Raw genomic sequence first — 22,897 nt, forward strand, 5'->3', positions numbered from 1 at the left:
TTAGGGGGTGGCACCAGTACGGGAGAGAAACCTGCGCAGGCGTGACACCGGGGATGGCAGGCAGGGACGGCAGGGACAGCGGGGATGGCAGGTGGGGACAGCGGGACCAGCAGCATGAGAGACTGGGACACCCGAGAGGTGGCACGGGGACTTAGGGACAGTGTGGACAGTGGGCATGGCAGCACAAAGGGCTGGGACAGCAGGGAGAGGGCACAGGGACACCGGGGAGGGAACATGGGGACACTGGGGAAGAGGTGCCAGGAACAGCAGGGAGGGGCCACAGGGACATGGGGACACTTTGTAAGGGACACTGGAGTGTCCTGGGACAAAACATCGCAGCATCACCATGGTGAGATGGAGACTGATGGATGGCAGTGGTGGCCTTTGTCCCCAAGCATGGGGTGACACTGTTTTAGGGTGAAACATGGCAGTGTCACCGTGGTGGAACAGGGGCTGACGAGGGTGGTGGCCTTTGTCCCCAAGCTGTGACACAGTTTTGGGACAAAACACACCAGTGTCACCACGATGGGACAGGTCATGACAGAGGTGGTGGCCTTTTCCCCAAGCTGGTCCTGTTCTGGCTCAGCAGCCAGCTGGTGGTGGCCTTCAAGGAGGACAAGACAGTGGCCTTCAAGCACCTGTTCCTCAAAGGCTACAAGGATGGCACTAATGACACCCAGGCCATCTACACCCATGGGGACCTCCTGCAGCACTGACCTGTGTCCTCGAGAAGGTGGCATGGGGACACTGGGAAGGGCTGGGGACACCAGGAGGGATTGGGGACATTGGGACCTCCTGCAGCACCCAGTTAACGCCCTCGAGAAGGTGGCCTAGGGACACTGGAAGAGGTCAAAGACATCACGAGGGATGGGGACACCAGGCGAGGTTTGGGGACATGGGGGTTATTTGGGGCCATCAAGGTGCCACCACCAGCACTGCTGTCCCTGTCCCCACAGTACCTGGCTGTCCCCAATGAGACCTTGGGCCACCACACCTATGGCTGGGGACATGGAGATGTTTCTGTGACACAGAGATGTTTTGGGGCCATGGGGATGTTTTGGCACTATGGGGTGGTTTGGGGCCATCAAGGTGCCCCAGGGCCACCTCCTGCCTTGGTGTCCCTGTCCCTGTAGTACCTGGCAGTCCCCAGTGGGACCCTGGGCCACTGTGCCCGTGGTGGCACTGAGGGTGGCACCAGGCTCCTGCTGTGCCAGCACTTCTTCCACAGGGAGGACATCGACCCCAGTGTTGTCACTGGTGGGGACACTTGGGGTTTGAGGTTTGGGGTGCGAGTTTGGGATATGTGCTGGATTTGGGATTTGGGGTTTTGGTTTTGGGGTTTGAGAGTTGAGGTTTGGGTTTGGAGTTTGGGAGTTGTGGTTTGGGGTTTGAGATTTGGGTTTCGGAGTTGGGGTTTGGGTTTGGGTTGGTCCCAAGGGGTTTGGGGTTTAGAGTTTGGGAGTTGGGATGCTCCCAAGGGATTTGACATTTGGCGGTTTGGGATGGTCCCAGGGTGTTTGAAGGTTTGAGATTCAGGGTTTGGGATGGTCTCAGAGAATTTGGGATGGTCCTAGGGCATTTGGGATGGTCCCAAGAGGTTTGGGAGTTGAGATTTTGGGTTGGGGTTTGGGTTTGAGAGGGAGGGTTTGGGATCATCCCACTGCATGTGGGGGTTTGGGATTTGGATTTTGGGATGGTCCCAGGGCATCTGGGAGTTGAGATTCGGGGTTTGGGATTTGGGATGGTCCTGGAGCATTCAGAATGGTCCCAGGGCATTTGGGAGTTGAGATTCAGGGTTTGGGATTTGGGATGGTCCTGAAGCATTCAGAATGGTCCCAGAGCATTTGGGATTCAGGATTTGGGAAGTCCCAGGGGCTTTGGGCTCCCGGCATTCCCTGACCCCAATCCCGACCCCACAGAGATCCTGGGAGTGCACCCTGGGGACCCCCAGCTGCAGGTGCTGGATGGCACTAATGGCAACTTCACCCTCCAATTCCACAGATAAATCCCAACCCCCCCCAAATTCTTGATAATCCTATTTATGGGTGTTTCCCATCCCTAAAATCCCAGTGTGGGATTTGTGTTCACTTTTCCCAGATTTCTGTGTGGGATTTTGTGGTGGAATTTTCCCTTTCCCGTCGTTATTTTTTTGGACATTTTGTGGCCAAGTTTTCCCTTTCCCATTAGTTTTTAGAGGATTTTGGTGCAAAATTTTTCCTTTTCTAGGTTTTTTGGGGAGTTTGGGAACTCCTGGGGGTTTTTTTTTTGGGGGGGGGGATTTTTTTTTTAAATTATTCCATTCCCATTGTTTTGTTTTTTTTATTTTGGTGTGAAATTTTCATTTCTGGGGGATTTTAGCATGGAGTTTTTCCTTTTCCTCGTGCTTTTTTTGGGAACTCATGGGGTTTTTTTGGGATTTTGGGGGCTCCTGGGTTGTTTTCTGTCCCCTCAGGCTGATCAGTGTCTCTGTGGAGTTCCAGCTCATGGCCATGAATATCCAAACGCTGCTGAACCATGAAATCCCTGACTGCTACACCTTCAGTGTCACCGTGAGTGTCCCCGAGTGTCTGCAAATATCCTGAAGTCCCTAATAAATATCCTAAATATCCTATCCCACTCATGTCCCCCTTGTGTCCATCTTGAGTGTCCCTCTGTCCCTCATCTGTCCCTCTGTCCCTTGGCTGTCCCCCGATCCCTCTGCAGGCCCTGGGGGGCATCCAGTGAGTGCTGTGACAGTAACAGTGACAATGACAGTGATGGTGACAGGGACATTGATGGTGACAGTGCCAGTGACAGTGATGGTGACAGTGACAATGACAGTGACACTGACAATGACAGTGCCAGTGACAATGACAGTGGCAGTGACACTGACAGTAACGGTGGCAATGATAGTGACAATGCCAATGCCAGTGCCACCCAGTGTCCCCAGGTCACGTTTGACACCCACGCCCACAGTGGGCGAGTGTGGATACACCAGGACATCCTTGCGTCCATCCGGGAGTGCCACCACCCCCTGCTGCCCAGCAGAGGTGACACAGGTGACAGCAGGTGACAGAAGGACACGGTGACAGGAGGACACGGTGACAGGGGGACAGGTGCCCCACCACCCCCGTGTCCCAGGCGCAGGTGGGACTGGAGGCATTTCTGTCGTGCCCTGACTGTGCCTCCCCTCCCTGCTCCCCCCACACCTTGGGGACACCCCTGACTCCCACCCTGACACCCTGGGTGCCCCTCAGTGGGGACAGGGAGGGGTTGGTGGCACCGCAGGAGCCCCTCTCTGTGCCATCCACGAGGTGGCACCTGCGCTTTTTGTCACCACCGCCCACCAGCGCCCAAAGCTGGAGGGGGGCACACATCCTGGGGGGGGGTGAGGGGTGACAAAATTTTTGGGGTCACCCCCTGCCACTTCCACCTCCCTGATCCCCCCAGGGATGCTGCACAACCCCGCCTCCCACGCACTACCTCGGCAGCAGCAGCCCCTGAAGGGACGGAAGGGTCACGTTTCTGCTGAGGGGTCTTTGGGGACTGTCCCCGTGTCCCGCTCCCGTCCCCACAGCACCTACACTGCTGTGCCCATGCCTGGCCCTGTTTCGTGGCTTTCCCAAGACCGGGATGAGTTTCAGTCACACCCTCACCTCCTTCTCCTCCTCTGGGTTTGATGTCAGTTCTGCCGCTGGGGACGTGCCTGTGACACCAGGGGGATGCCACAGGTCACCCCCCGAGTGACTGCAGGGTCACAGTGGCTCCTGAAGGCCCCCTGATGTGACAGCTGGGGGTCCCAGGATGCTGCGATGACAATTTGGGGGTGGGTGCTTCCAGGGTGGTGAGCACTGAGGCCATGTGATACAGGGGGGACAGTTGGGGACACAGGTGGGGAAAAGCCTGGGGGAGCAGGGGAAGGAGGGTCAGAGGGGTAAGGGGTGGAGATGGAGCTGGAGGGGGGGATCCACCCAATAATGTGCCAAAAACAAGGGGAGGACTCCTAAATCTGGGGGAAAGAATGGAAAAGAGAGAAAGGATCCAAACCAGTAGGGGGTAAGGGACCCAAAAGAGGGGGAAATGATCCAAAAGAGGGAGAAAGGACCCAAAATGGGGGGGGGGGGGAACCAAAAATCAGAGGACAAAGGATATCTTGGTGTGTCACAGGGTATCAATGGGTGTCATGGCACATCCCTTCCTGTGCTGGAGCTGGCCCACACACTGTGCCAGGAGCAGCCACAGGAACATCCTGAGCAACACAGTGACACCTCGAGGGACATGGGGACACTCTGCAGGACATGGCCAGGGACCAGCCAGGATCGGGAACAGGGGCTCACAGGGGGCACAGGAAGACACAGAGGGGTGACATGTAGCCGTGGCAGGGGATGGGGGATATTTGGAGGGGAGGGGATCTGATGCCACCAGGACACACATGAGGGGACAATGTTGCCACACCTTTGCAGACACTCCCACCAGGATGCCTCTGGTGACAGGACCACATGACCCCCATGGTGACACTGACTCTTGTCCCCAGGGGCAGTTGGGGTCCCCTGAGTGCTGTGGCCCTGGGACACCCTGGTGGCTGTCACTTGCTTCCAGGCCACTTGTCACCAGCTGAACAAGGTCCCCGTCCCGCCCTGCTGGGTGGTGACATTCGGCTGGGACACTGCGCTGGTGAAACGTCCCTATTCATATCCATGTATCCCTATGTCCCCATTCATGTCCATATCCCCATCCATGTCATTGTGCCCCACATGTCCCCATCCATGCCCATTTTTACCCCATTTTCAGGAGTTTCAAAGGGATGAAGAGAAACCTTTTCATTTCAAGGCCAAAACAAAATGATTTATGTGTCCCTGACAAAGCATCCATGTGCTTGGGCGGTAGGAAGAACCTTTCTGGAGGGGTTTCCATCCTACTGTATCCAAAATCAGAGGTTTTTCCCAAATTCATCCCTGTTTGGCTGTAGAAGGTGCCTGTGGGTCAGAGACAATTAAATGATGGATTTATGTTGGAGAAGACCTGCAAGGCCATCCAGTGTTGTTTGATGCCACCAGAAGCAGCAAAAGGAGATTCTTCTGGGGTCAGAAATCGACAAATCCGCTCTCCACAATGAATGAAGTGTTGGGCTGTGGATGTGTCCAGGTGCCCATGGGGAGCTAGAAGGATGTGGAGCCCCCCAGGCAGGTGACTTCCCAACAGGGATCACTGGCACCATGGATCACCGAGGCTCTGCCCACCGGGGTCACTGGGGATCAGAACCAGTACTCCCACAGGGGATGGAGCTGGAGCAGCACACGAAGCTGTTCCCACACTTGGGGCACTCACAGGGATTTCATAGTGGTGCCTCCATTCGTGTTGGCTCAAGGCTGACCTCTGGCTGAAGCTCTTCCCACACTGGGGACACTCATAGGGCCTCTCCCCAGTGTGGATGCGCTGGTGGGTGACGAGGGTGGAGTTGTGCTTGAAGCCCTTCCCACATTCAGGGCAGCGGAAGGGCCTCTCATCTGTGTGAATGCGCTGATGTACGAGGAGATCTGAGCTGCTTTGAAACCTCTTCCCACACTCCCCACACTCGTAGGGCCGCTCCCCGGTGTGGCTCCTCTGGTGGATCATCAGGTGATCGTTCCGGCTGTAGCTCTTCCCACACTCGGGACACTCGTAAGGCCGTTCCCCTGTGTGGATCCTCTGGTGAAGCATCAGTTCAGAGCTCTGGCTGAATCTCTTCCCACAATGGCCACACTCGTAGGGCTTCTCACCAGTGTGGGTCCTCTTGTGGACAATCAGGTTCGACTTCTGGGTGAATCTCTTCCCACACTCCCCACACTCATAGGGCCTCTCCCCGGTGTGGATGCGCCGGTGCTTGACGAGGTCGGAGTTGTATTTGAAGCCCTTCATGCAGTCAGGGCAGCGGAAGGGCCTCTCGTCTGTGTGAATACGCTGGTTGCTTGAAGCCCTTCCCACATTCAGGGCAGCGGAAGGGCCTCTCATCTGTGTGAATGCGCTGATGTACGAGGAGATCTGAGCTGCTTTGAAACCTCTTCCCACACTCCCCACACTCGTAGGGCCGCTCCCCGGTGTGGCTCCTCTGGTGGATCATCAGGTGATCGTTCCGGCTGTAGCTCTTCCCACACTCGGGACACTCGTAAGGCCGTTCCCCTGTGTGGATCCTCTGGTGAAGCATCAGTTCAGAGCTCTGGCTGAATCTCTTCCCACAATGGCCACACTCGTAGGGCTTCTCACCAGTGTGGGTCCTCTTGTGGACAATCAGGTTCGACTTCTGGGTGAATCTCTTCCCACACTCCCCACACTCATAGGGCCTCTCCCCGGTGTGGATGCGCCGGTGCTTGACGAGGTCGGAGTTGTATTTGAAGCCCTTCATGCAGTCAGGGCAGCGGAAGGGCCTCTCGTCTGTGTGAATACGCTGGTGGACGAGCAGATGGCAGCTTGTTTGAAACCTCTTCCCACATTTGGGACACTCATAGGGCCTCTCATCTGTGTGTGTCCGCTGATGCTTCAGAAGAGTGGAGCTTCTCTGAAAGCTCTTCCCACATTCCCCACACTCATAGGGCCGTTCCCCCGTGTGGCTCCTCTGGTGGTTGATCAGGTCAAAGGTGTCTCTGCAGCTCTTCCCACACTCCCCACACTCATAGCGCCTTTCTCCAGTGTGGATCCTTCGGTGGCGGACCAGGGCTGAGTTTCGGCTGAAGCACTTCCAACATTCCTCACACTGGTAGGGCTTCTCCCCATTCTGAACCTGCTCATGGACCCCCAGCTCCGAGCTCTGGCCGCCATCCCGGCCCAGGGTGGGCCTTTCCTCCTCTGACCTCCCTGGGCTGTGTTTGCAGCCCCTCCTCGTGCGGGATCTCCGGGGATTTTCCTCCCCATTGGACTCCTGTGCTGTGGAGCCACTCAAAACAGCCTCTTCCATGAGATTCTGCTGCGGTGACTCCTCCTCCCTGGTCTCTGCCCTCAGATCCTTCCCTGGGGGAGGAAGGACAAGGAGAGGTTGGGTTTTGCCTCCTTGCCACAGGGAAGGGCAAGGAGATCCCCCCAAAATGTGCTTGGCAGGACAGGGTCAGCAGCGGGGTTGTCCTGCAGCCAGGGGCCCATGCTGGGATGGGAGAAGGAGCAGGAGAGAGGGGGAAAGGGACAGTGAGTTCCTCCTTACCTGCCTGGGGCTTCTGGGCCATTTTCGTCTTCCTCCCAGTCTCCTCTTCCTCTATCCGGCTAAGGTTTAGAAACGGAAAATCCTGCTTTGGGGGTGGGAGGGGGAACAAGGGCTGATTGCGCTGGGTTTGATGGTGCCGCTGCCCAGGTGCAGCTGGAGAAGTCAGCGCCCCTTTCAGCCTCCACGTGTCCGGACCCCGCTCATCCCGAGCCTCCTTCAACCCTCCAAGCTACTGGGGCACCCCAGCTGTGTGATCGCCTCTCTGCGCTCTCCACTCTTCGGGGCTCCCGCCTTCCCCCCGGCTCTGCCTGGGATCCCCAAACCCGATATCGCTCCTCTGCTCGCTGGTACCGGGCAGGTGGGAACCCCCAAGGGTTAATTGTGGCTCAGCTCTGGGGTCCTTGGAGACCCAAATATCCCTTGCCCCACCAAAAAGCCCTCCAGGGGCCCCTCACCGATGGATTTGGGGCGAGCTCCCCCTCCCCGCTCACCTGCGGGTTCCGGGGGGCGATGCAGCAGGAGCCGGGGGAGCCGCGACCGGAGCGGGGGAACCGCGTGGTGTTGGTGCTGCTGCTGCTGCGCTTCCTCTTCCGTCTCTTCCTCCAGTTCCGGCTCCTATTCTTCCCTTTCCTCTTTCTCTGCCCCGCCTCTCCCTCCCGCTCCTGCTCCGCTCCCAGCCCGGCCCGGGCGGTGCCGACACCCAAAAGCAGCCGCGCTCTGCCCTGGGGAGTTCGCAAAGCGGCCCCGCCCAGCGCGGCACTGGGAGCGATACTGGGAGCACCAGGAGGGATCCTGAGAGCAGCGGGATGGAACTGGGAGCGCTTTCCCTGCCAGTGCCGCTCTTACTGGGAGCGCTGGGAGGGAACTGGGAGCAAACAGCGCCCGGATAGGGCTGCAGCCGGCGGACGGCGGGGCCAGCCCGAAAGGCGTGGTTATGTAAATATAGGAGCGATCGCGCGCTGGGATTGGTGGGCGGGAGCAGTGCGGGGGTTTGCTCGGTGACGTCACGGCCGGGGGAGGGGCCGGAACGATGGCGGCGGCGTCCGGTGAGAGGGGATGGGGAGCGGGAACGGGGACAGGGAATACGGGACCGAGACCTGGAATGGGACTGGGAATACAGGAAAAGGGACCGGGAACGGGAGTGGGAATGGGACGGGGATGGGAACCGGGCGAGAGGGACACGGGGAACAGGAGCACTGGGAACCGGGCTGGGGGGGCCGGGGACAGGAGCGACACTGCGGCGAGGGGACACCGGGGACCGGGCCGGGAGAGTTAACGCCTGCAGGGGACGCTGTGCACCTGCACTGCGGGCAGGGGGGACAGCGAGCAGGGGAGACACCAGAACGGGGTAGGGGGGACACGGGGCAGGAGTGACACCGGGGACAGGGAGTCCTGACCGGGGGTTTAACGGAGACAGGCGACACTGTGGACTGGGCGGCGGGGGCAACGGAAGAGAGGAGTGACACCAGACCGAGGGGGACACGGACCAGGGGGTGACACCGAGCAAGGGGGACACCAGGCCGAGGTGACACCGGTGGGTGTCCCCAGAGACCGAGTGGCTGCTGAGTCGTGGTACAGCACGGCCGAGGCTGCCTCAAATAATTCCTCTTGAGCCTCTGTGACACCGGGCCCGTGAAACTCCCGCTGGAGCTTGCCAAGATCATCCTTGTCACCGTGCAGGTGACACTGCCAGGGACAGCGAGCTGGGACAGTGGGGATGGCAGGAGAGGACACTGGGGACGGCAGCACGAGGGGCTGGGATACCAGGAAGGGAGCACTGGGACATGGGGACACTTTGACAGGGACTCTGGGGTGTCCTGGGACAAAGCATTGGCAGCATCACCGTGGTGAGAAAGGGGCTGATGACAGTGGTGGTCTTTGTCCCAAACCATAGGGTGACACTGTTTTGGGGTGAAACACAGTGGTGTCACCAGGGTGGGACAGGGCCTGACCACGGAGGACTTTGTTGCCAAGCATGGGGTGGCACCATTTTGTGACAAAACACACCAGTGTCACCATGACAGAACAGGTGGTGACAGAGGGGGTGGCCTTTGTCCCCAAGCTGTGACACAGTTTTGGGACAAAACACACCAGTGTCACCACGATGGGACAGGTCATGACAGAGGTGGTGGCCTTTGTCCCCAAGCTGATCCTGTTCAGGCTCAGCAACCAGCTGGTGGTGGCCTTCAAGGAGGACAAGACAGTGGCCTTCAAGCACCTGTTCCTCAAAGGCTACAAGGATGGCACTAATGACACCCAGGCCATCTACACCCATGGGGACCTCCTGCAGCACTGACCTGTGTCCTCGAGAAGGTGGCATGGGGACACTGGGAAGGGCTGGGGACATCGTGGGAGTTGGGGACATTGTGGAGCTTGAGGACAAGGGGACCTCCTGGAGCATGTGGCCTATGCCCTTGAGAAGGTGGCACAGGGACACCAGGCAGGATTGGGGACACTGGCAGGGGTTGGGGACACAGTGGTGGTTTGGGGACATGGAGGTTCTCAGGGCTATGGAGGTGAATGGAGACACCAGGGTGATTTGGGGACACTGAGGTACCACAGGGCCACCTCCAGCCCCATGTCCTTGTCCCTACAGTACTTGGCTGTCTCCAACAAGACCCTTGGCCACCACACCTATGGCTGGGGACATGGAGATGTTTTGGCACTATGGGGTGGTTTGGGGCCATCAAGGTGCCCCAGGGCCACCTCCTGCCTTGGTGTCCCTGTCCCTGTAGGTGCAGGGTGCTGGGTTTGAGGTTTGGGGTTTGGCATTTGAGGTATAGGTTTGGGAATTGGGGTTTGGGATGGTCCCAAGGGGTTTGGGATTTAGAAGTTGGGGTTGAGGTTGGGATTTGGGGTTTGGGATGGTCCCAAGGGGTTTGGGGTTTACAGTTTGACACTTGGGGTTTGGGATGGTCTCAGGGTGTTTGGGGTTTGCGATTCAGGCCTTCAGATGGTCTCAGGGGATTTGGGAGGGTCCCAGGTGATTTGGGAGCTGGGATTTGGGTTTAGGGTTTGGATTTGAGGTGCAGGGTTTGAGATGATCTCTGGGCATTTGGGATTTGGGATGGTCCCAGGGCATTTGGGATTCAGGATTTGGGAAGTCCCAGGGGCTTTGGGCTCCCGGCATTCCCTGACCCCAATCCCGACCCCACAGAGATCCTGGGAGTGCACCCTGGGGACCCCCAGCTGCAGGTGCTGGATGGCACTAATGGCAACTTCACCCTCCAATTCCACAGATAAATCCCAACCCCCCCCAAATTCTTGATAATCCCACTTATGGGTAGTGTCCCCCCCACTGTCGGTCACTTCGGGGCTGCCCCCCCGCTGTTTGCCGACCCGGGGCTGGCCGGGGTTCACTGGGAGGCACCCAGAGAGACGGAGACAGTTCACTTTTCCCAGATTTCTGTGTGGCATTTTGGGTGGAATTTTCCCTTTCCCGTGGTTATTTCTGGGATTTTGGGAACTCCTGGGAGTTTTCTGGGAGGGATTTCAGGTGGAATTTTCCATTCCCATTGGGTTTTTGAGGAGGAATTTTTCCTTTTCCCATTGTTTACTTGGGATTTTGGGGTGGATTTTTCCTTTTTTGGGGGGCTTTTGGGGTGGAAATTTTCCTGGTGGGCTTTTTTTTTGGTTCTTTGAGAATTCTTGGGTTTTTTTTTTGATTTTGGGGCCTCCTGGGTGTCACAATCCGCTCATACAAATGGGGGTCGTGATGATTAGCTGATCTCAGAGTGCAAAAAACAACACAGAGAGTATCAATCCAAAAAACTGCACCTTTTATTGAGCGCCCCCACAGCAAATGCAATAGAGGGATTTAGAAAGGAAATTAAGGATAAAGAGAGAGAGAGAGAGAGAGAGAGAGAGAGAGAGTGAGAAAGAGGAAAGGGTATAGCTACCAACCTAGGGACAAAATCCTCCATGGCACGGGGAGAATTGTCTCGTCAGGGAGAATCTCAAAAGTCCTGGTTAACTCAGGGGTGTATTATAGTCCTTTGCATGAGGGGGCAGCAAGTAACAAAGAATAAGTCTGTTGAAATTGCTGAGGGGGAACAGATACAGTGAAGTAAAAGGGTACTGAAGCCATCAAGGGGGGAACAGGTACAGATAGTCCATGTTCTCAGCAGTGAGCGGGACCCATTGTTTACTTGGTCCAGCAAACACACCTGCAGGCAACACTTGGCTCACTTCAGTCTGGTCAGTGCCCCTGTGTCAGAATTATAGGGGTCTCAGTCCTCAGGAGGGGGCTTCAATCTCCCTTCATCATGGTGGTAGTGAAGCAGATGAAGGATTTTCCATGGGGGCTTCCAAAGTTGCCCCAGCACGTTCATCTGGCCAAGAGGTGGGAAAACTCCTGGGCTGTTGTCGCGAAGCAGGTGTAAGCACATAGGGCACGTCTGCCCCTTAACCAGGCCCTGCTAGAAGCACTAGACACAGCTGTGAATAATCACTTGGCAGGCCAGAACTCTGCCCAGGGGACACAGGGTCCCGGTCTCTGTCCTTGGGACGGTCATGAGGTAAATGAGGGGAACTTCACACACATCACCCGGTGACTCATGACAGTCTTCAAAGGGTCTTCATCAGCAGGGTTCCATAGTGTCGCTGGGAAGTCTTCAGGACTTGTTGAATGTTGGTAACATTCCAGGAAAACAGAGACAGTATGTAGAGAGAGAGAAAAGAAGGAAAAGAAAAGATAGAAAAGGGGAAAAAGGAAACAATAAGGAAATACAATTAATATTAATTAAACAATATTATTTTAAAACAATTTTTTTCAAATGATCAAATCACAAATAATCAAAGGCAACAAAGCAATAAACAAATACAATAAGTATTAATTTAAAATAATTTTTCAAAACAAATAACCAAAAATCAAAAATAATTTTCACACAATCACAAAAGAGAATTAAAGATTATTTCAAAACACATACTCTAATTTATAATGGCCTTGTGTCAACAGCCTTGGGGATGTCCACAGTGAAGAGGACATCAGCCAAGTTGTGTGCATTAATTATAGACTTGAATTTTGTTAACCGTTTCATCATTCTCCAATTCATAACAAACAAGATTGCTGATAAAATAAAACCAATCAAAACTAGAATCAAAAGGATAACGATGGGATGACACATACTGTTCAGGACACTTGTAGCAGCTGGTGACCACCCAAAAAGAGCATCCCACCACCTGTGCTCGGCATCTTTCTTTACTCTTTCCATGACACGGTGTATTTGTGTCACATTATGATGAACAGTTACCAGGGTTTTCTGTCTGTTCTTGATCTTTCCCAAAATTTCAATTAAGTCTTGATGGAGCAACAATTGCCTTCCCAAAGTGAGGTTCATCCCAATGGGAATAGGCATCAGTTTGTGAATCAGTGTGTAGTTGGATTGTAAAAGGTAATGAGAGGTAACTGGAACTTCATAAGAAAAATCACATCCTGCAATCTTAGTAAAGTTACAAGCACAAAAATTTGAATGATTTTTAGTATCCACTACTACATTTTCTACGAATACAATATCACAAGCAGTTCTAAAGCATGCACACCCATTGCCTATGTATATAGGGACTGTTTTAGAAGTCTCGTTAGGATGAATTTCAAAGTGACAGATATTTTGCTCTGTGTCCAAACAAATGTCTTGAGCTATGATTTCATTGCTTTCACAGATGAACCTTTGTTGTTCTTGGACAATACAAGATTCCAAATTAACAGTTTGCCATTTTTCACCAATTTGACAGGCCCGTTCCCTATGCTTGGAAGGATAGAGAAGAGGTCCATCATGATTCAGCCCTAATGCAATAATAGGAAATATCAAATGCACTGAGGCATTACGTATGGTTAACACAAAAGCTGTGGCTGAGTTTGAAATGGGGTCATAAGTAAAATTCACCAAGTTCCACCAGGACTGGAATTCTCTTTCAAAGTCTCTGTCCCAAATTAGTTTCCGAATTTCAGTAGGAAAAGTGCCTTCTTCACCTTCTCTTATAATTGAGGCAGCAACTGTCTCCATCCACAATTGTGCCTGGATACAGCTGAGAGCCAAAGAAACGTTGTTTTGTGTAGCACCGAGTGCATCAATTACCAATTTGTGATCATTTACATTTACCTTCTCCCAATTTGGTAAAATGTTTGATAGCAACTACTGGTGTGTTCCCAAAGCCAATAAGGATGACTGCAGTGGTTGTTGTAATTTGGTCAAATCTTTAGTTGTGGCAGCCAGTTTATTCATTAGTACTTCTGAATCAATACTATTTAGAATTCCCAAACCTGTTGCCACAAGACCGGTTATGTCTCTTGGCATCCGTTTTTTAGAAGAGCTCCATTTTCGCAGCCAGGTCGTCCAACCCTCAAAGGAAGTCTGCAAGAAAGGTGAACAGGCCAGCTGAATTTCTGATACATTGCTTTGCATCAGCAATTTGACTTGTTTAGGAGACCGTGCTGGATTGAACAATATTTGTTGTTGACCAGTTTTCCTGATTATATATAATCCAATTTCAAAAATTCTTGGGCAGAGCATGACCAGTGATTGGGCTGTAGTGGTCATAGTAGAAAACTGGGTCATAGCATTTATTACAAATTTGAAAGAAAGGCCTTTTTTAGACCAAAGACAAACTACTTCTGCGGTTTGTGTTAATGTAAAACTGCCAACAGTCTTGTACGCTTGGGTGGTACAAAGCTGTTCATGCTTATTTGCCTGATCTGTTGAAAGACTGATTGAGATTGCCTTACTATAGGTAGTTCCGTTAATCATTTGGCATCCTATGCTAATTTCTTCTCCCACTACCCCTTGAAGCTTCCAGGCTTTTTGTTTTTCCCATTCCTGCCTAGTGTTGATTTCAATATCTGATTTTCATGCATAACAACAGTTGATAGGTTTAAACCCTTTACATCTCCCATGGATCTGGTAAAGTGAACAAAAGCCTGGGACCAAGGCCATTCGGTAACATACTGCCTAAGGGGGCTCTCAGTCCCTTCTATCCACCGGGATGTAACTACGGTACTCAGTGTGGGTTTTGTTATAGCAGTTATCTTAAATTTATAAACTAAGCCTTTTAAACCTAACAGGTCACTCGAGTTATTTTGCCAGCGGCATGTCACATAAGTTGGTTAGCTAAAGTGAAATTATGCCAGCAATCAGTTGGTTAATTTTTACAGTCCTTTGTAATTGCAACGTTGTTAGTTTTGGGACCTAGAGTGTAATTACCAACATACTCCAGAACAGGTTGTCCAGGGTGATGTGCTGGATTTTTTGAATCATCGGGTCCCCGTAGTGAGGGAATGATGCTTGGAGGTGTCAGGCGAAAGGCGGTGATTTTGGGACATCCATTTGCCTCCCATCTACTGTTCACTCCTTTAACAGCTTCCCATAACCGAACATCCCAATTTCCCTCCTGTGGCTTCAGAAATCATTTCAAAAGACCATTGGTCCTTTCTACAATCCCATTAGCTTGAGGGTAGTAAGGGGTGTGGAAAGTCCACTTAATTCCTTCACCTTTTGCCCAATCCTGTACAACTAGCAGTGAAGTGGGACCCGTTGTCAGATTGAATTTCCTGTGGCTTTGGGAAAGTTCCAAACCACCCCTGCAAAGCTTTAACCTTATTATCACCTGCAGCTCTTTTAAAAGCATCAGCTCGAACCAACCCAGATAGAATTCCTACTCCTACTAGCACAAAGTGTTTACCTCCTGACTTCTTAAAGGGACTGATACAATCTACCTGCCATGCATCCCATAAGCCTTTACCCTTTTTTAAATGCAGAGGGTCATCTTCTAAAGGATGTCTCTCCAGTTGCCTGCGACATTGCTCGCAGGCTGATATGCATGTTTTACACATTTCCCTGGTAAGGGGCCAGCCCCAAGCATGAGCTTCCTTGTCCAAATCTTTTGCACCTGTGTGCTGTCTTTTTACCTGCAGCCATTCTAATACTCGATCCCAGTTCTCAGAAATTAGTTCCTTTTTCAGGGGGCTGAGCCTTGCTAGTTCATCAGCTCTATTCCACTTTCCTGCTGGATTTCCATCTCTTTGGTGAGAAGCTACCCAACCAACAGCAAAATTTCCTTGACTTGCAATATCTAAAATTTTCTGCCACTTCTCCTTTTACCACACTGGAATTCTGTTAACTTCCCAATCATTTTGCTGCCAGAAAGGAAGACACTCAGTACAACCTTTGTACACTGCAGAAGAGTCAGTATAAATGCAGACAAGAGAAATGTTCTGTGCCTCATGTTGGAAAACACTCTAAACAGCGATGAGTTCCCCCAACGTGAGTGCTGCCTTCCCCTTCGGTAATAATTCTTTCACCAGAATGAAATGTGTAAGACAGCAGTTGTATTATTTCCATACCTCCCCCTCCTGTCCCATGTCGCAGAGGGATCTGTGAACCAAGAACTTGCTGCTAGTTCAGGGGAGAAAGGAGGGGCAACTTTGAGGCAGGGTTATCTTGGTTGCTAGCCAGGCTCTCAGTGTCTTGGACCGCTAGATTTTTAGCAGCACCTTCTGTTATTGAGAAGGTATTACAGTAGTGTTCTATCTGAGCATACCATTTTCTGACTGAGGCCCTCTGGGCCACCCTGTCAGGTGGGGGGGTCCCATTAGTGACAATTTTGATAACTTTAAAAGGGCCTCTTAACATAATAGGCTGTTGCTGTGCAATTTTTTCCATTTCTATGAGAGCTAAGCTAACCACAAACAACCCTTTTTCTCAGATAGTGTACCTTATCTCAGCATCTTTGAAACCACAGGAATAAAACCCAACAGGCCTCGTCGAACCCTCAGGACCCCGCTGCCAGATGTGTACTGATAGCCCTGAGGAGGCAAACACCCATTCCACCTGGAATGGGATCTGTGGGATGGATAGGGCCTAGTGCTTGGTGAGCTGTTGCCTCAAAAATCAGTAATTGCAATGCTTCTTCCTGAGAAGGAGTCCAATTCCTTTTCACCCCTTTCCTCAGCAAGTCATAAAGCGGCCTGGCAATTATTGAGAAATCTGGGATGTGTTTCCTCCAGAACACTAATAGTCCTAGAGCTTGCTGGAGATCTTTCCTGGATTTAGGGATTTTAATCTGATCTAGAGAAGTTAGGGTATTGGGTGGAATACATGTCATACCTCCTTTCCACCAAATTCCCAAAAACTTCACTTCTTGAGAAGGCTTCTGAATTTTCTCTGGGGGAATCTGCAAATTAAGGCTTTCTAAGTGAGAAATTATTTTTTGCTGATGTTCCCCCACCACTTCTATTTCCTCCCCCCCACCAGAATGCCATCAATACATTGATAAACAGCTACAGTATCAGGTTTGGGTATTTTTTCTAATTCCTGGGCTAAAGCACAGTGGGCCAAAGTGGGGGAGTGTTTGTAGCCTTGGGGAAGCCTGGTAATTGTATATTGTTGTCCTTCCCATGTGAAGGCAAAATGGTCCATATCTTCTGGCTGTATAGGTATCATAAAGAACATGTCTTTCACATCTATAGTTGCCATGATTGAGTGAGCTTTTTCCTGAATTGATGTTATTAATTCAGCTATGTTTGGGACTGCTGCGGTGAGAGGGTCTGTGTTGGCATTAAGCCTGCAAAAATCCACTGTTAACCTCCACTTTCCACTGGCTTTTTGGACTGGTCATACTGGCGAATTGAAAGAATGTGTGTGAATTATTGCCCCTTGGTCCCACTATTTACTATCAAATACATCCCACCCATCCAGCCCCACACAATCCCGATCCCACCACTCCAAAATTGGATCCCCCCTCTCCCAATCCCTTTCCAACTCCATCTCACCCTGGCAGCTGTAGAATTGAGTGAGTTTGGCATGGGATTGAGTTTTTTTGAGGTGGGAACAAGCAATTTGAGATGGGATTGAGCTCTTTTGTGGTAAAATAGAGTTGTTTTCAGTGGGACTGAGTTGTTGAGGTGACAGATCAATCCCTTTTGGCTTTTGGAGTCCAAAGAGATGGAAAACACTGCCCAAAATCCCCCAAGAACCCACAAATCCTCCAGAATGTTCCCAGATCCTAAATTCCCCCTCAAACACCTTTGAAATTGATCAACTTCTTTCTTTTCAAATCTGTTTGGGCTGTTTTTAAGGGATGAAGATGAATCAGAAGAAAATTAAGGTCAAAACAAAAGGATAACCAGCCAGGTACTTTCATAGCATGGATCACAAAGAATGTGGATGACCAGGTCTCTTCCCAGTGTGGGTCCTCCAGCAGGGGATAGAGTTGGAGCAGCCCATTAAGCTCTTCTGGCACTCGGGGCACTCATAGGGCTTCCCTTACCTTTCCTTATGGTGTTTCCATTGGTGTTGGGTCAGCTGAGACCTCCTGGAGAAGTTCTTCTCACACTCAGGACAAGCGTAAGGCCTCTCCCCGGTGTGGATGCGCTGGTGGATGATGAGGGCGGAATTGCGCTTGAAGCCCTTCCCGCAGTCGGGGCAGCGGAAGGGCCTCTCGTCTGTGTGAATCCGCTCATGCAGTAAGAGATTGTAGCTGGTGGGAAACCTCTTCCCACATTTGGAACATTTGTAGGGCCTCTCCCCAGTGTGGATCTTTCGGTGGTTGACAAGGATAGAGTTCTGCTTGAAGGCCTTCCCGCAGTCACGGCAGCGGAAGGGCCTCTCCTCTGTGTGAATCCGATGGTGCACGAGGAGATGGGAGCTGGTGAGAAACCTCTTCCCACATTCTCCACACTCGTAGGGCCTCTCCCCAGTGTGGATCTTTTGGTGGCTGATCAGACTGGAGCTCTGGCTGAAGCCATTCCCACATTCCCCACACTTGTAGGGCTTTTCCCCAGTGTGGATGTTCCGGTGCTGGATCAGGCGCGTGCTCTTTCTGAAGCTCTTCCCACATTCCCCACACTTGTAGGGCCGTTCCCCAGTGTGGATACCCTGGTGGCGGAGCAGGTGGGAACTGTCTCTGAAGCTCATCCCACATTCCTCACACTCATGGGACCTCTCCCCAGTATGGATGCGCCGGTGCCTGACAAGATGGGAGTTTTGCCTGAAGCCCTTCCCACAGTCGGAGCAGTGGAAGGGTCTCTCCCCTGTATGCGTGCGCTGGTGCACGAGAAGTTCGGAGCTGGTCGGAAACTTCTTCCCACATTCCACACACTCGTAGGGCCGTTCCCCGGTGTGGATCATCTGGTGCTGGATCAGGTGGGAGCTCCGTCTGAAGCTCTTCCCACATTCCCCACACTCAAAGGGCCGTTCCCCTGTGTGGATCATCTGATGCTTGATCAGGTGGGAGTTCTGGCTGAAGCTCTTCCCACACTCCAAGCACTTGTGGGGCTTCTCCCCATCATGAAGATGCTCATGGACCACCAGGTCCATGTTCTCGAAATCTGGCCACCCTCCTGGCACAGGGTGGGTCTGTCCTCCTCAGATCCTGGCAATCTGTGTTTGCAGCCTCTCCTTGTGTGGGATCTCCACGAATTTTCCTCCCCAATGAATTCCTGTGCTGTACAGCCACCCAAAACAGCCTCTTCCACGAGGTTCTGCTGTGGGGATTTGTCCTTCCTGGTCTCCATCCTGAGCTCCTTCCCTGGGGGAGGAAGGACAAGGAGAGGATGGGATTTGCCTCTGTGTCAGAAGGAAGGGGAAGGAGATCCCCCCAGTGCATCCCCAGCAGGACAGGATGAGCAGAGGGGTTGTCCTGCAGCCAGGGGCCATGCTGGGCTGGGAGAAGGAGGAGAGAGGGGGAAAGGGGCAGTGACTTCCTCCTCACCTGCCTGGGTGTCCTGTGGCATCCTCCTCTTCCTCGCAGCCTATTTCTTCATCCGGCCAAGTTTTGGGAATGGGAAAGCCTGGCTTAGGGAAAACATGGGATGAGCATGTTGATTTTGAAAGTCTCTCTGCCCAAGTCCAACTCTAGAAGTCATCAGGCATCTCGGATACATAAAAACCTCCCAAACAACAAGACTCAGCCCTGAGAACTCTCCCAGGAGATCCCCGTCTCTGGTGTTTGGGGGTTCCCCCTGTCCCAGCTACTGGGGATCACACTTGTATTGGAGGACCGTCTTCTACTTGGTCCTCTGTCTTCCCTCCCACCCACCTGCTGGGTGTCCCAGGAATCCAAAAAGCTCCCCCCTCTTTGGCCTCCCCATTTAGGGATGCCGGGAGTTTTTGGGGTCCTGGGGTTTGTTCTCCCCTTGTTTTCTGCAGTGCGGGGAGTCCAAGGACTCCCTCCCTGCCCCTCTCCAGGCTCTTGAGGGTCCCGCCAATCACGGTGCTCCCCCTTCTCTGGGCTCCCAACTCTGGGCTCCTGGGGGACACAGGGCTCTGCTCCTCCAGCCTGCTTATACCAGCAGCCACCAGCAGGATGTCCCAGTGTCCCCCCAAGGGACAAGGCCCAAGGGGCCTTTTCTGCTCAGCTTTGGAGTTCTTCATTCTCCATACATTTCCCCACCCCAAAAAAAACCCAACCCAGGACCCCCCAGGATATCTGGGTTGAGCTCCCATGCACCAGTCACCTGTGGGATGTGGGGAATGATGATCCCACAGGTGGAGGCTGCAAATTCAGGGAGTGCTCAACCTCCTGACTTTTTCTCCTTTCCCTGATACTCCTTTGTCCCTCCTCTTCCTCCCGCTCCTCATCTTCCATCCCTCCTCCTCCTTCTCCACCCTAACCCCACCTCCTTCTCCTACTTCCCTCCCTTCCTGCTCTCCTTCTTCATCCCTCCCCTTTCATCCTTCATCCTCCTCCAGGAGGAAATTGGGAGTAACTGGCAAAGAGTGGGATCATTCCAAGGTAACTAGAACCTTACTGGGGTAACTGTGATATACTGGGAGTGTCTGTAACCATACTGGGGGGAGTGGAACCACACTGGAAACAGCTGGGATCATGCTGGGGTCAACTGGGACCATACTTGGGGTAACTGAATCTACACTGTGGACAACTGGGCATGACTGGGACCCTGGTGAGAGGAACTGGGAGGATTATAGGGGAAACTGGGATGATAATTGGGAACTACTGTGAACAACTGGAACTATGCTGGGGGCAACTGGGATCATACTGGGATCACAATGGGAACAGCTGGGTCCATGCTGGGTTAGACTGGGATCACAGTTAGGGTGACTGGAATCATGCTGAGATTGACTGGGAGTGGCTGTGAGCAACTGGAATTTGCTGAAAGCAACTGGCAGAAAGTGTGTGTGACTGGGAACATGCCCTGGGTGACTGGGATATACTGTGAGAGATAGGGAGTTAGTGGGATCATACTGGAGGCTACTGGGGTCATGCTGGCACTGACAGGGAGCAACTGGGGCTGATTTCCTGATCAGCCCCCACACTGGCATCAGACTGGGAGTGAATGGAATTAGACTGCAAGTGACTGGGATCATACTGGGAGTGGCTACAATCATACTGGGATTAGAGTGGGTGTGCATGGAACTGGACTGGGGGTTACTGGGAGCAACCAGGCCCATGCTGGGACCCAAGTGGGGACACACTCAGAGGAACTGGGAGCAACCAGGATAAAACTGGGGGAAAAGTGAACCACGCTGAGGTAAGTGGGAGCAACTGACAATGACTACGAGAATGTTCAGGGCAACTGGAATATACTGGGAGTGTCTGAGATCATATGGGTGGCGACTGGGAGCCAGTGGGAATGTGCTGGGAGAACTGGGAACACACTGAATGAAAGTGGGAGGAACTGGGACCTTGCTGGGAGGAAATTACATCAACATAGGGAACAACTGGGAGTGACTGGGCTCATACTGGGAGTGCCAAGGAAATTGGAAGCACACAGAGGGAGCGACCGGGCTCATCCTGGGAGCAGCTACTGCCGGCCCCGGGAGCCCTGAACCCCTTTCCCGCCCATCCCACTCTTTCAGCCCCAGCACACCCCACTGGGGTCCCAGGAATCCCAGAGGTCCCCCCTCTCAGGGTTCCCGCTTTGGCCTTCTGGGGCTTTCCTCTCTCTGGGCTCCCACTCATGGAAGCCGTGGCTCTTCCAGGGCTCCCCAAAACTGGTGTCCCCCCACCAGTGCCATTGGTCCCGCGCAGTCCCCACATGGCCCCGGCAGAGCTTGGAGGGCCTGGCTGAGAAGCCCAACCCCCACTGCGGGGGGACCTGCACCCCCCTGTCTCCAGCCAGGACTCTGCCACCACCCACACCTGTAGCTATGATATTTTATTAAAATATCCTTTCCTAGGATTTTTCCCTCCTGAGAGCTGAGAGCCTCAGGAAAGAAATGTAAACAATAACTATCTGCTGCTGTGGAATGCAACAGGGGCATCTTCCATTGGTCCATGTGGATTGTTTTCAATTGATGACCAATCTCAGCCACCTGTGCCGAGGCTGTGAGCAGTCACAAGATTTTTGTTATGCATTCTATTCTACTCTTGTTCTTTGTAGCCTTCTGATCCTTCTTTTCTCTCTGTTCTTTTAGTATAGTTTTAATGTAGTATTTTAGTGTATATCATCAGATAATAAATCAGCCTTCTGAGAATGGAGTCAAGCCTTGTGAATCCCCACATGGAGTGTTCGCTTCAACACACACCGGGACTCCCAAAAACACCTCCCGCGGACCCCCGATGTCCCCTCGAGGGGCATCTGTGGCTCAGCTTTGGAGCCCCGCAAGCTCCAACCATTCCCCCAAAAATCCCCAAACCCAGGGACCCCCTGGCACATTTGGGCTGAGCTCCCCCTCCCCAGGCACCGGCGATGCTCCCAGGGCTGCGGTGAGTTCAGGAACCGCCAGGGCCACGCGATTCCCCCCTAGTCTCTTCCTCTTCTGCTTCCTGCTGCCGCTCCGCCTCTTCCTCCCTCCCTCCTCCTCCTCATGTGCAGTCCTAAAAGGGCCTGGTTTGGTTAAAAATCACCCAAAAGAGCCTCAAATGCAGCCTAAATCCACCAGGTTTGGCCTAAAATCAGCCAAATGGGATTCAAGTTATCCAATAGGGTCTAAAATCCAACCAAAGGGACCTAAAATTGCCCTAAGTGGTTTGCGACCCACACAAAATGGCCTAAAATCACCCTTAAATCTCCCAAATGAGCTTAAAATCCTTCCTGAAAGTACCTGTTTTTTTCTGAAATCACCAAATGGGCCTAAAGTCCACCTGGTTTTCCCTAAAATCACCCAAACAGACCTAAAACCAACACAAGAGGATCTAAAATCACTCTAAAAAGACTTGGTTTGGCCTAAAAAGGCAAAATTCCACCCAAGTGGGCCCAAAATCACCAAGAAAGGGGACTAAAATCACCAATGCAGGATTAAGATTCACCCATATGGACCTACAATCAGCCAAAGGGATCTAAAATATATCCTAAAACTGCCCAGTTTATCCTAAAATCACCCTAACAGGCCTAAACCCCATCCAAATGGGCCTAAAATCATCCCAAGGGATCTAAAATCCACCCTAAAACACATGAGATTTGGCCTAAAATCATCCAAAGGGGCCAAAAATCCACACTAAAAGGCTTGGAATCACTCCAAGGGGTCTGAAACCCACCCTAAACCTGCCCAGTTTGGCCTAAAATCACCCAAATGGGCCTAAAATCTCCAGGAGGGAGACCGAGACCATGACCAAGATCAGGACCAGAACCGGCACCAGGACTAAGACTGAGACTGACACCAGAACCAAGACCAGCACCGCCCCGGGACTGAGTCTGAGACTGGGACCAGCACTGGGACCAAGACTGGGACCGGAATTAGCACCAGGAGCTCTCCGGGACTGCTCTGAGACTGAGACCGGGATTCCCTCCAGAATCGCTCTGGGAGTTTTGGCCGCACCCTCGGATAGGACCGGGCGGGACTGGGAGGG

At 52.6% G+C, this 22,897-nt stretch overlaps 1 long non-coding RNA gene and 1 pseudogene across 1 annotated transcript; one reads left to right on the forward strand and one right to left on the reverse strand.

Moving 5' to 3' along the window:
- Nucleotides 1-19,693, reverse strand: part of LOC121338691 — an 87,135-nt pseudogene extending 67,442 nt beyond the window's left edge.
- LOC121338692 lies at nt 8,126-10,430 on the forward strand. The gene is made up of 3 exons (XR_005953069.1): nt 8,126-8,196; nt 9,297-9,463; nt 10,308-10,430. It is a non-coding gene; the product is annotated as an uncharacterized LOC121338692 (long non-coding RNA).
- Nucleotides 19,694-22,897: the final 3,204 nt, after the last annotated feature.

This window comes from Onychostruthus taczanowskii, unplaced genomic scaffold (assembly GCF_017590055.1).
Source record: "Onychostruthus taczanowskii isolate IOZ18803 unplaced genomic scaffold, ASM1759005v1 scaffold310, whole genome shotgun sequence".
In the NCBI taxonomy this organism is placed as follows: domain Eukaryota; kingdom Metazoa; phylum Chordata; class Aves; order Passeriformes; family Passeridae; genus Onychostruthus; species Onychostruthus taczanowskii.